The sequence below is a fragment of the Aplidium turbinatum genome, chromosome 3 (genome assembly GCF_918807975.1).
Source record: "Aplidium turbinatum chromosome 3, kaAplTurb1.1, whole genome shotgun sequence".
In the NCBI taxonomy this organism is placed as follows: domain Eukaryota; kingdom Metazoa; phylum Chordata; class Ascidiacea; order Aplousobranchia; family Polyclinidae; genus Aplidium; species Aplidium turbinatum.
In genome coordinates this window covers 39,231,095-39,244,873 of record NC_137474.1, presented here as the reverse complement: position 1 = coordinate 39,244,873, position 13,779 = coordinate 39,231,095, and positions in this window count along the sequence as shown.

Here is a 13,779-nt window from a genome sequence, read left to right as displayed (position 1 = left end):
TGCCACCGTTCTTTGTTAGTCTCGTTGTGCAGACATACTCATCTTGCCTTATCATCCTTTGATAAAGAAAAGAGCCGGTAATTGGCCAAGGCGTCAGACTTTGATTGCCTGGCTTCTATTTTTATTTCATTATTGAATTATTGCTGGCTTCGCTCTCTTGTTTTAAACGAAATGAAACACGTTTCATCTGTAAAGCCCTAACCTTCCAGGCACTGTACTCAGTAGCTCACGAAGCGAACATTCTACTTATTAAGTAGAAATGTAGCATGGCCGTTCTAAAACGACTATCCTCGCACACGTTTTGACAAGTAAACTTTTCCGAAATGTTGCGTAGGCATTAAATCGGGACTTCAAAAATGTCTGCTGCTGCGCACAGGACATGTCTTATTAATCCTGGAACTCTTAAACACGATTCACATATGTTCGCAGCTTTGAAATGGCTACTTGTAGTCCATGACATACATAGTTGAGTGCTCAAACCTTAGCTATTTACAAACAAGCACTTGACATTGAAAGTAATGACAAACTACTATCCCTTTAGATTTCATGGCATTCTTGTCATGACGTAATTTACTACTGTACTTTGCAATCAATACGGTCACGTGATATGTAAACCACAACTCCGCCATTACACGAAAAGCCACAGCTGATAAACATGACGTCGCAGGAAAGGTATTTCGGGTAGTTGATGATAGTTCAAGACTTCGACATGACAATGTTTTACGTTGATATTTGTTGTGGAAAAATAAATTATTGCTAACTAAGGCTATGGAGGCAGGCGAATTCTGAGTCTCTGAGGAGTTTACATGCTACCGAATAGGATGGCCTACTTTTATGGTCTCTCGTGTTTGCTAACACGAATCAGTGCAATTGTTTAGCTGTGGTTTTCCCAGCAACGCGCACTTAGAAGCAATAAATTGATTTGTCACTGCGATAATTGTTATCTAATTGAACATAAAAAATGCAGAAATTGAATGAGGCTGTTCACCAGGCATTTAGTTAAATAACATGATATACGTTCTTCTGGTGCAAATTAAGCTGAACTATCACAATATGCATAAGGTGCTAATCTGCACATGAGAAACGAAAAGTTGGGGCTTTCATGAGAATTGTTTACTTTTCTCTGGCAGTAGCATTACAATGCTTGATTACAGCCTGCACTGAATTTAAAAAAGAAGCAGAAGTGTATAAATTACTTGCTTTTTTGACGAGTCGCAGGTTACATCATGGCAGAATGACAACTTGGTTTTATGCAGATACGCAATTATCTTTTACAAAAGCTACGGTAAGCATATGTGTTGGCAAGAGTGATGCATTTCTCATGGGAGTAGCCTATTGCAACACTGGAAGGCTAAATTAGCCCACGAAGTGTTTATATGCTCAGAGTTTATATTAACTGAGAGAATTTAATTATTTTAGAAAGGTGCTTAAGAATCCACTTTTCCAAAATTAAAAAAAATTAACCTGGATATTGTTTAATTTGCAAAGCATTTTTTTAAAGCTTAATTACCGTAAGGCATTTGCCAAGGCTGCAGACAGGCCTGTATGTCAAAGAAAGAAACCGATTCATAGAAAGGCAAAGCAATAAGAAAATGTATGCGAAAATTTGATACAAGCTTGTATATCATTCAGTGGAGGCCTAGTCTTTTCAGGTTTGCCTTTCCTGGCATGTTGGCTACGGTCCTGGTTTGTGCTCAATTTATTGATTAAAAGTTTTTTTTATCAAATAACAAGTTTAAACTTCGAAAAAAAATTTTGTGTCAACAACTCAAAATCCATCAAACCGTAGCAGGCATAGCTGTTCCAGTTTAACATGTACCCAAAATCTATGTATAACGGACCACTTTATTTGAAACCGGTTGTAAAACACTAAAAACAAAAAAAAATATTTCACGCATGCTCGCAAACCTTTCAAGTAAATAGGTTGGGATCAGTGTTTTTAACATTTTACTGCAATAGCCTATCTTTTTTCATGTTTTCAAGTTTCCACTGCTTGCCTGGTCTTAGGATTTCATCACTTGCACAAAGTCGATACACAATTAATATTTAAACAGGGAAAGTTTCATATTGCTTCAATTCGTCCATTTCTGTTCGTTCTGATGCTAATTGATTTCTCATCTTTTAGCCATTAGGTATTGCGGTGGAAACCAAAAAAAAAACGAAAACAAATATTTGGGTACTGCAACTACTGTAACTAGCGCATTAAATGTACTACTAATTACGTCTACATCACAGCAGTTTATTTGCACAACCACTGGCAACACCCTTTACATACACATCCCTAGTTCTACTGTAAACAACTGTTTCGTCCAATCATGCCTTATAAGCAAGGGCGGTGGGCCTAAATAGAATAACAATGTTTGTTACAAGGTTCAAATTTCAGCCACGGGTCACTATGCTTGTAAAACATCAAATAATATATTTGAGTTGTTGCGATTCTAAATATTTCCATCGAATCATCATCATTTCTAGCTTTTAATAATCTATTGCAGAGCAAAACCCTTAGCCTACACTTTTCTAGTCAATCCAGTCGATCTATTAACATAGCTCACTTGGGGAGTGTTGTGCCATAACCCTCCATGCTGGCCCAATGCAGGGCCAGCATGCAGGACTGTTTAGGCTATTGAAAATGATCTCCGCCTAATTTACATAGTTGAGATCCTAACGTGCTACCGCTTCGGACCAGAGCGGGCCTGGAAGTGATGTAAATTACGGGGCAGCTCAAATTTCCCAAAACTCTAAGATTTCTAAATCACGCCCTTTATACTGGATGCAATTTATCGTTTAACCCAGGACCATCAGATTATAGAGCAGAATAAATCGATGCGATACCTCGTAGAGAGTTTTGTCAAGTTTTGATATGATTGAAGTCGTAGTGTAGCGCATGCATAGCACAGCGAATGGATCATACTTGGAAAGCCAATATCTACCGTAGACAAGATAGTTTAAGCAAGACCGGGCCTGTTTTGGCCTAATTTGCTAAAGCTTTACCCATCTAACAAATCAACCCGTTGCTTGACCGAGTGGTGGTCACGCTCAGAACGTCGTAAGTTCAATACCAATCAAAATCACGCGGCGGTGTTTTAGCAAGATACAAAACAAATAATTTCCTTGCTTTTCTGCCCACTTAATCTAAATAATAAATAAATCCCAGGCATATGTTTAAATACGAAGACTCACTTAACGTAACTGACAAACAAACCTTTTTCTTTCTGAACAGGAACATCTTGCGCAAGGGAATGGTGATCTTTTCTTGAGTCTTATAAAAGTTAATTTTTAATTTTCCTCGCTTGGAAGATTAAATTTCAGTTATCCATTTATAATAATGGTCAAAAACCCTTGAACTAAATAAATAATTTTAGAAAAATTATTTGCCGAAGGCCTGTAGCTCCCAAAATAAAGTTGTCTATTCAATCTAACATGACACTATAGTACAGTAGTGTAGTGGACCATCGAAACCTGCCAGTTCCTTACAAGATTTATATCTCTGTGCAATTCCTTCAATGGGGACGTGTGAAAATTGTTTTCACTACATGAGACTCCAGCACATATTCTAAAATGTGAAATAATTCTAGCCTAATTGCATAATTAGTTCAAATTTTTACTTTCCAACGACCGAAGTTTTAGTTTTTCCTTTGCAATAAGTCTCTTAAAACATACGATGTCGATAAAATTTGCTACATGTATGAAGCTATAAATTACTAAAATGTTCACTTGCAAAGGCTTGAAGGCTATTTCTAGAAGTGTAAACGTTATTAACTATTTTATGACTTTCTTTGGAAACCTGGTACGCTTTCTGAGAAAAGTTCTATTCCTGCCAATAGGCTGATACATTTTGTCTTTTAAAACATTATCTCAGTCATTATCCAGACACTTGAATTATTTTTACTTGAACACGTGTGATCGAAAAGGTTTTGCGAATCTGTTTGTTTCGAATAGGCTACTGACCACAAAAAGTAGTCTTTCAAACAAGGTTAAGCCACATGGAATTTTACAAAAGTAAATTCGAAATTACTTCTTGCACATGCTCATCTCTTTGTGCAGTAATACTGTTATGGTTTTATTTATTGTAGCTCTACTGTACAACTGTCAAGGACTTGTAGCGACAGGGATCATTTTTAATTTTGTATCAGATTTACGACATCATCACATTATTACCCGAATTATCCTCACTGCATTGTGCAAGAAAGAACACAATCGGTATCGTTTTAAAGTCTTTGGTTTGACCAAACCTGGAATCGATCTCAAGACCTACCAGCACTAGAGACGAAGGCGATAACCACTCGGCCACTGAGCTGGTCATCTCTTTATATGGTTTATTGTCTATGGCTTTTGCTGTCATTGATTTAACGAAGCAATTTAATCAGCGAAATACACCCCAGGGAATGTATTTTTCTTTCTCACCTGAAGTCCTTCCTGTATTGAACAGAGATATATCTCGATCATCGATCTTCGCTCTTTTAATTAAGCTCTTACGGTGGAGATGGCTACGAAACCATTGTCAGTAGTTTGGTCCTATTGTTATTTACGTGATAATTACGTATCTTGATCGTTGCACAAAAACTAAATTAATTCGCAGACACACAGGTTCAGTTGAGTGTATACCATAGACACCTTAAATTTTGCTGTCTGAGTACTAATTCAGTGGTGGCGTGGTTAGTATTGTGTCTTTCCAGGCTTTAAGAGGATTTAATTCGAAGCCTGGTCAGGTCATGCCACAAACTGTAAAAATGTTACCAACTGTGTTTATTCTTGCTTGTATAAAACAAGATTTAAATTGAAAGCCAAGTTGGTTCCTTATTATCTTTGTTTGACATTTTCAGGCCGAGATTCTACTCTTTCATCACCACAGGTTGCCGTTGTTTACTGACTATGCGAATAGGTTGCTAGAGAGCAGCCAATCTTGCCCTGATAAAGTTTGCCCTGACTGTTGCTAGAAAGCAGCCAATCTTTGATCCCATGAGCCAAGTCAGGCAGAACCTTTGTGGCAGGATAATGGTACAGCTGTTGATGGTATGTGTTCTGCGTTGTGTCCCTGGGACAAAAATATGCCATTAACCATTAGTGCCTAAAAAATTTGACGTCTTCGTGGGAACGAATGGGACCCAACATCTTTTTCAGCAAAAAAGGATCTAAGAAGCGGGTGTCGTCCGAGATAGAGATATGGGGGCTGATTTTATTTAGTTTTCATTTACTTAAAATTCAAAGTCAGCTCAATTATCAGTAGGCCTATCAATTTTTTTTTGTCATTTTTTTCCAAGTTAACGCAAAGCGGTTGACATAAATGTGTGTCTTGATATTTTACCAACTGGAATGCTTAATTAGAGAAGCATAGACTTTGTTTTGTTTTACCAATTAAGGATTTCAATGAAAAGTTAGTATAGTAGTATAGCAATACTTTTGTCACTATAAAAATTGTGACTGTAACCATTACTGCTACCGTTTCTGCTACCGTTACTGCTACCGTTACTGCTACTGTTACGTTAAACTCTAATTATTTCCTTTACAAAAGTTTAATTTTAACACCACGTGCTCATGCACGTGGTGTTAAAATTAAGCCTGTATTTAGCCTGTAAGCATTAAAGCCTGTATAGTATCAATATCTTATTGAAATTGATTTTTCACCTGACTCATACAAATTATTTTTCATGCCATTGTTCTCATAAAAAAATTCATGAAACATGAATCAGCTCATGAAATAATTACACAAAACTAGTCGAGCGACTACGAATTCCATCATCATCATCTAACAAAGTACTAGAGGATTACCCATCGATTTAATTTCTAAACATACCAAACAAAGTTTGGTTTTAGTTGAGTAAAACTAGTGTGTTTAACCTGCTTGAAGACCATTTTTTAAACAGTTGTCAAAATGAAATAATTTTGATGCATTTTTATCTCTACTCTGCGATATGGCCGATATACTAGGGTGTGTCATATTTTTTGATTTTTAGAATCTGTATAAATATTCTCTCGGCTACCCCAACAAATGGTGCAAATATATGCCTAGTACTGGGGAAAAAAGTTTTAGCAATATTGAAGTTTGTTTACCTACATCATTTTGCATCTGAAATTTCGAGAAAATTTGAAGTTTTTTCAATTTTTTTAAAAATTAAAAAAAATTGAAAAAACATTTAAAACACAGCAACACATCGTAAAACACGTAGATAATTGTTGCACAACTACAGAAACACAACAAGAGTTGGCAAAATGGATATTTAAATTGTTCCGAAACTGCCAAACTGGATCAACTTTGCTATGTCTTGTTTGGAATGATTTCTGGACATCAGCATACGGCTAACCTGCTGGGATTTGATGTACCATTCCCTTCGTTCTTGTGTAAAAACAGTTGCTGCTGCTTCAGACACCATCTTTACACACCTCTCAACACTTTGTGTGTGGCTAGACCACATGGGCACGTCCATAGGAATAGCATAAAACTTTCTCAGTTCACTGCTTGTAAGAGAACATGTAAGAGGTGGCTCATAAGCCGATGCTTCCCACTTTATCATGTCTGAAATCTTAGTTGCATCGATATTAATCTCTTCCACCCGTCTCACTCGCACTGCTTCATTTCCGACTTTGCTTTCTCCTTCTCCTCTCAGTTCAATGATCTTGTTAACAGCCCAAACCCTTTCACTTTCATCCTGGGAACAAAGCATTGCCTGCAAAATTGTCTCGCTGAAGGCGTTCCAAGCTGATCTTTGCACTGCAGGAATGACCAGCTGCTGCACTTCGGTCTTTTGCTTTCTTATCTGTTCTAGCATGAACAACAAATTGGCGGGACCTTCTGTCCATTTATGTTTCACTTTAATATTAAACCAGTTAGGAAGATAGACCCCCATGATAAATTGAACAATGCTTTGAAGATTTTGTAGCTTTTTTCCCTTTAAATTATGCTTGGAAATCCAAATTCGGCAGAATCGAAGAGCGGTAGTGAGCCAGCGAGCATGATTTACAGGGCCAATTTCCATGCGAGCGAGAGATGGTGAGAGGTTACCAGTTTTTATAGCTTCATGGATTTTGTATGCATAGCACTGATCTGTAGACAGATCTTTTATAATTTCTGGTTGAAGATTAAGAAGTGCTGGACCACCACTAATCGTGGGAAAACTTGGATTTATCTCCATCTCCGTCGCATCGTCTAACATCTTGCCTAGGGGTCCAGACCACTTACTATCAGATACGGTCTTTCCATCAAGAGCAATTATAAGATGCCTCAAAGGCAGCTCTCCAGTGTGCAAGTCGCAAACTATCCAAACCAGTTTTCTGTTCAATTTAGTTTCCAAACAGTGCATTGCTCCTCCTTTCCAACCTGTGTTTACGTTAGTTGAGTCACCGCCGACCGCCAAGATAGTTTTGTCCAATCCTCTTTCGACCAACCACTCGAATATCTTCTCAGCAATGATTTCAGCATGTTTCTTTTCTTTAGTTGCAGTATCTGGTGTGAAATGAAATAAAAATTTTCCTCCTGGCTCACTACACACCGAGTAATGTTCCTCCTTTACCATTCCTGGGTACTTTTGGCTAGATCCTTTAACATAGAAATAAGAATTAGTATTGTCTATCCTTCCATCAAAAAACACACAGGAAATTCCTTCCGTTTTGATCTGCTCTTCAAGCTTGGATTCGATGCTTTTCATCACTTCTGTTTGTGCTCTTCTGAGCTTGTTATGGTCAATCACCTTAGATAGGTCATCCTTTGATATAATCCCAGCATCCATCCAAGCTGCACTGGCTATTTCAGCTGCCTCTCGTAAGCCTGTGTTGTGTCGTAAACTAGCTAATGCAATGTTTGGTATTTTTTCTGTGTTACGCTTACGTCGCTTTATAGTAGAAGGCCAAGCAGAAGCTTCTGTAACAAATTCATTATCTTGTGGACTTTCGTTTGCTTGATAGTCATCTTGTTCTTCTTCTTGAGGTTCGAACATTTCATCCTTCTCTTCTAGTCTAAATTTTCTTTTCTCGCTGGCTTCCATCTTTCTTTTTTGATTTAAAGCACTTGCAATTTGTTTTCTTGTTTCAGGAACATCCTTATGAGACATTTGATGGGGCCCCTTGCTGCTATTTTTTTCCCTTTGTCCCTTGATGTACTCTAAATCCATAACTGGAATCTTGTGTTCACGGGTGCAGGTACAGAAAATATGAACCACTTTTTCACAACCCGAACCACATTGGCATTCATCACATTTTTTTATAACACAGTTGCAATGAAGGATGTCAAACAATGAGTCTATGCTTCCTAGAAACTTTTGGCGTGCTTCGGTTTTTCCCTTACCACTTCCAATCTCATTTGCTCTTTTCCACAGTTTTTTTAACCGGTTCATAATACTTTTTTCTGCAATAATGACAGGGAATTTGAATAGGGCATTAGCTTTTTGCCACTGAGCATACACCTGGTTGTAGATATCTGTAATGAGCTCATTCTGTGTATAATTTCTGCGATTAGTCTCACTTGTTTCTCGCAAAAAGAGACCCAGCTTCAGCACATCTCTGACAGTTGGAAGTTCTGATGGCAGCATCTTGCTGCCACATCCTATCATATTACTTAAATGACAGCTGGAAGCACTTCTTGTGTTAGTAGCCATAATGACTATTTCATTAAAACTGTAGTCAAATTTTACTAACAGTAAAAATGATCTGGAAACAACAAAAACAAAACAATAACTAAACTTTTTGCAGTAGCCTACCTGTAATAGCTTGTGCTTAGTATGTTACTTTGCATGGTAAATCTTAGCTGAATGCTTAGCTTAAGTTATAACTTATATTGTACGAGCACTGGATATCTGGTTAAAACAATGCCTGATGAATCTAATCAAAAAGCGATCTGGATAAGCTTTGAATGACATTGCAGACATAGGCTACTGCAAAATTTAACAATCTTAGGCTACTAACTGACCACTGAACCCAGTGAACACTGAACAGGTTAAACCAATCTGAACTAAAGCTGGCTTTTGTTAAATCAGCAATCTTCACATTGATTCTATACATTGGTGTTGGATATTGCTAAATTATCTTTGAAAGCCTACTATTTCCTTGGTTTTTCATTCCCAAACAAACTGGAAAACCAGCAACCTTCAAGCTACCATTATCAAGCAACCAGAGTTCATTATTGCATCACAAATGATTTGATACACTTGGAGAAGGTGTTTTAATCACTTTATCACATATTTATCTTGTACACTTTTGTTTATCACTTTATTGTTAATGTTGTTTTAGAATGTAATCATATCCTTTGATATTCTGCAAAACACAAGCATGTCAGGATCCTCATTGCCCTCAAATCAGAAAGTCAATAATGGAGACTATTCTTGGCTTTTTTTTTCAAAATTCACTGGTTTTTGACATTATTTACAAGAATGTTTTTGGAGGGTAGAGCCATTTAACCACATTTAGGAGGGAGAGTGTAACTATTTTGAGCCATACTGGAGTCAAAAAAGCTGAAAAAAATTGTTGGGTATCAAATTATAAAATCAAGAAAATTTTAAAAAAATGCAAATTTTGGCCAAAAATGAAGATTTTCAAGTGAAAATCGATGTAGGTAGACCTTCTTCAAATTCTTTCAAATTATCAGGACTTGCTATTGTCATTAAAATATCACCTTTTTTAGCATAGCCGATAAAAAATAAATTTTTGCAAAAGTATGACACACCCTACCGATATACGTCATCTTTAGAATGAAACCTTATTTGGATATTTTCTTTTTATCGACATTGGGCATTCAGTCAGGTTAGTAATTTCAAACTGCTGCACAAAAAACTTTTGAGCCATGCAGTCCAGAAGAAAACGTTTTGAGATCATGACGTGATATTTAAAAAAAACGCATAATTAACATTTACTTTCTCAGGTTTATTTTAAATGAAAGCCTTAACACGTACCTTACAGACTTTTATGGCCATTCGAAGTCATTTGCGGCCACTCAGCCTACAAAGAATTTAATAAGTGTCAAAATCAGTGGTGAGTAAAAGCTATTAAGCTAAAAGCATTAATATTTTGAAAAATTCTCTTATTTGAATACAAAAGTAGCCTACGCTAACTTTGTAAAAAATCCCGAAATGCAAGTTTGTTCTTTGTTTTCTAGTGTACATCGACTATTGTATGTAAAAGAAGTAGTTTATGCAAAAAGGTGTGCGTGTGAAAATTAATAAGTTATCATAAACTGCTGTTACCTTTTTTTGGTACAAGCTTTTAATGCCTGCAAATTTATTGCATCTAATATTTTGCAGTTCAATTTCTTCTTAAAATATGGTTATAGCACAGCCTATAGGCAGGAATCAACGATAGCCTATTAACTGATATATCATATCTAACCAGGGCCGTTGAAAGGATAATTTGGGCCCGGTACTAATGAATTACTCCGGCCAATAAATCAAGACACTACTAAGAAAAACGTAAAGAATACTCGATGGTTTCTTCAAGTTTCCTGGCCCCTCAGTAAGGTTCCGGGCCTCTAAGATTATCCCGGGCCCGGGTTCAAAAGTACCACCTGGACCCACCTGTCAACACTAATGTATCTAACGCGTAGGCTACAAGGACGATGCACTCGATGCAGTGTTGCTTCGACATTTTTGCAGTACGTATAAGCTGTCGGGTTTTGTGTGGTAACAATTGCCGTTTAAATTTTTCTTCACGTTAGCCATATCCGTGTCCAAATAATTCCTTATATATTTGCTTACTTTAAATGAAGCTGCTCACATTTCCTTATATGATGATGCTTGGTGGATCATTCTACTGTCGGTTCGTTACTGAATGCGTAGTGATCTTTACCGGCAAAAGGCAAGATTTCTGAAAACCGATTAATGCACATAATACAACACACGTTTTTGTTGCGTTAAATGCGTTTTGTTTTATTTAAACAATTTTGGTTTGTTTAATGTTGTCCAAACGTTTTTGCGAACTTTAGTGGAGCGAACATCACCCTACATATTTTTCAAGAGTTTTTAAGATTTACTGACGTAAGAAACAATTTTCTTTATTATTGTTTTGTTACCATCATCCTCATTAATCTGAAATCTTGTTTCTCTTCTTCTTATTGTCTTGATTGTTTCTGATCTTAACAAGCTGTAATAATATGATCGCGCTCTGAAAGTTGACTTCATGTAGATGGAATAAAGTAAAGATTGGTCGATAATTTTCAATCTTGATCCCGGAACGTCTGATGAGAAGGAAGTAGGCCAGTCATTGCAAAAGTTCCGATTGAAGACCTGAGTTGTAAAACTGCTTACGTCACATTTTGTGGACGTTGAGTTATCACCAAAAATATGTTGCATGATGGTCAATGACTGTCTTCGCTCAGAATTTGATTTAAAAAAACATGTTAATGTCGCTAAAACACACGCTGGTGTTTGCATAGAAATAAAACAATTGACAATGGGGAAAGAACTTTAACTTGTTTTATCTCAACAGTTATGTTTGGGACTGGAGGTCTTCAATGGTTCTGAAACTTTTTTTTTTTAATTGTTTCGAAACTGTTAAGCTGTAACAATCATTTAACTCAACTGCATTATAAAACCAGAAGAAATTGTGAACCCGACAGATCTGAACTAAAATTCAACAAAGCTATAAATTTAGATATTAGGGTTAAGTGTGGAGAATCACTTTTTGCAAATTTTGATGAACATCGAGTGTGAACCTGACTCAGTGTCACGTATCTGCATGTAGTTGATAATTCTACTTTACTTTAGAATGTAAATACTAACGAACTGTTTAAGCCTGATGCTGATCAGGGTAAAGCAGGTCGTTAATATCTACAGTACATTGTGAAGTAAGCAACGATCATGCTGCTAAAAGCGAAACTCAATCTATTGCAATTCTACTTTATATAAACACAAGAGGATACGATTTATATCCTTTTGTTGTTTGCCTTGTATTTTTCAAAAATTACAAATGAACTGATAAGACAAAACAAAAGTACTCAACAACACTTTTATTCTTCCAAAGGCACAAATCTGAAAGTTAATACCATAGTCGTCAACTTACTGCGGTGCAAAATCAAATACTGTCAATATAGAAATTAGAAGTTTGGTGTCATCCATTGCAGCATACCTGCAATATTACTGACTCTCATAATTATATTCAACGTTATTTATTTTCTACACTTGTTGAATTTTCATATGGTGACTTGTACATCCATAGGAATGAGTAAAGCAAAATGCTTGTAGAGTATGACTGGTAATGTGAAGAGCCCCTTTTTATGTACAAACGAGTTAGCCTTGCTGATTTGAAAGAACCAGTGATGCATAAACGGCAATGCCTAAACAACGACGTAGAAATAATAATGAAGAAGTCTAGCGTGATTGTAAAAGCAGCCTGTTCGAAAGTTACTCAATGCGCATTTGCGGTTACAAAATCTGATCACAACCTACAACAATAAAAGATGCAAATAAACAAAAAGCTCTGTACAACTCATCTAAAAACACCAAACACCAGGTCTATGATAAGCAGTCTATCCCAAGTTCATCTTGGAAAATCCAAGTTACAAGTAGATCTGAACAAATAAATCAATAGCTTTTTTTCCTTGGTCTGAACCTTAAAACATTTGACCAGGCTAACACACACAATAGTATTTCAATAAGATAAATTTATGTTATGGAACCGGTTTTCTTCCATAAGGAATCGTCAGCATAACTGAGTCGAAATAAAAATTAGCCTACATCAATAGATGTCAGCACAACTGAGTCGAAATAAGAATTAGCCTACAATATCAATAGATGTCAGCATAAATGGACCAAAAACAAACGAAAAATTACAAATTAATTAAATAAATAAAACTGTATATAATAAAACTGACATAGTATTTCTATAATCCTCTGCTTAGTAAATTTTATTTGAATTTTCAAGCGTTTGCCATTATAGCCTACTTGCTCAAGCTAAGTCAAATTGAAATTACAATATTCGATAGTTGCGTTTTGCTTAAACTATGAAGAGAAGAAAAGGCAGAAATAAAGAAATGAATATGAAGGATTGGAGGTCATGAACAGTTTTATTTATTTAATTAATTTGTAATTTTTCGTTTGTTTTTGGTCCATTTATGCTGACATCTATTGATATTGTAGGCTAATTCTTATTTCGACTCAGTTGTGCTGACATCTATTGATGTAGGCTAATTTTTATTTCGACTCAGTTATGCTGACGATTCCTAATGGAAGAAAACCGGTTCCATAACATAAATTTATCTTATTGAAATACTATTGTGTGTGTTAGCCTGGTCAAATGTTTTAAGGTTCAGACCAAGGAAAAAAAGCTATTGATTTATTTTCTTAGTGATATTGCTTTCTGTATTAGGTAGATCGCCCATTTGAGGATGTGTCATAGTACCAGATCACCTTTTTCAGTTGGTTTTTCCCATTTTTGATCATAGATCTGAACAACCAACAAATTAGCCAGTTGTGAAAATGTTTTATAAATTGTCGTTTGAGTGTGGTAAGTTTGAGTGTGGTAGGCTAAGTGACTAATTCTTTATTTATCTCTTTAGTCAGCGCGTATAATATGGCTCCAAAACCAATCAAGAAAAACATGTAAGTTATGTGGTATTCTAGCTGGCGAGAAAATAACAAAACTTAAATGTTTTTTAAGTTTCAAATTGATGTTTGTTTTTAAATTATCAGGGAAAAGAAATGAAAATCAAGCTTACTTTAATTTTAATTGTCACTAAATGTAATTTTGCCAGAGTCAATTGAAAACATATTTTACATTTCTATAAATCTATATGAATTCAAAACAGCAGAGCAGGCTATTCTACACACAGGACAGTGATACACAATTAGGCTTCTATGCCAT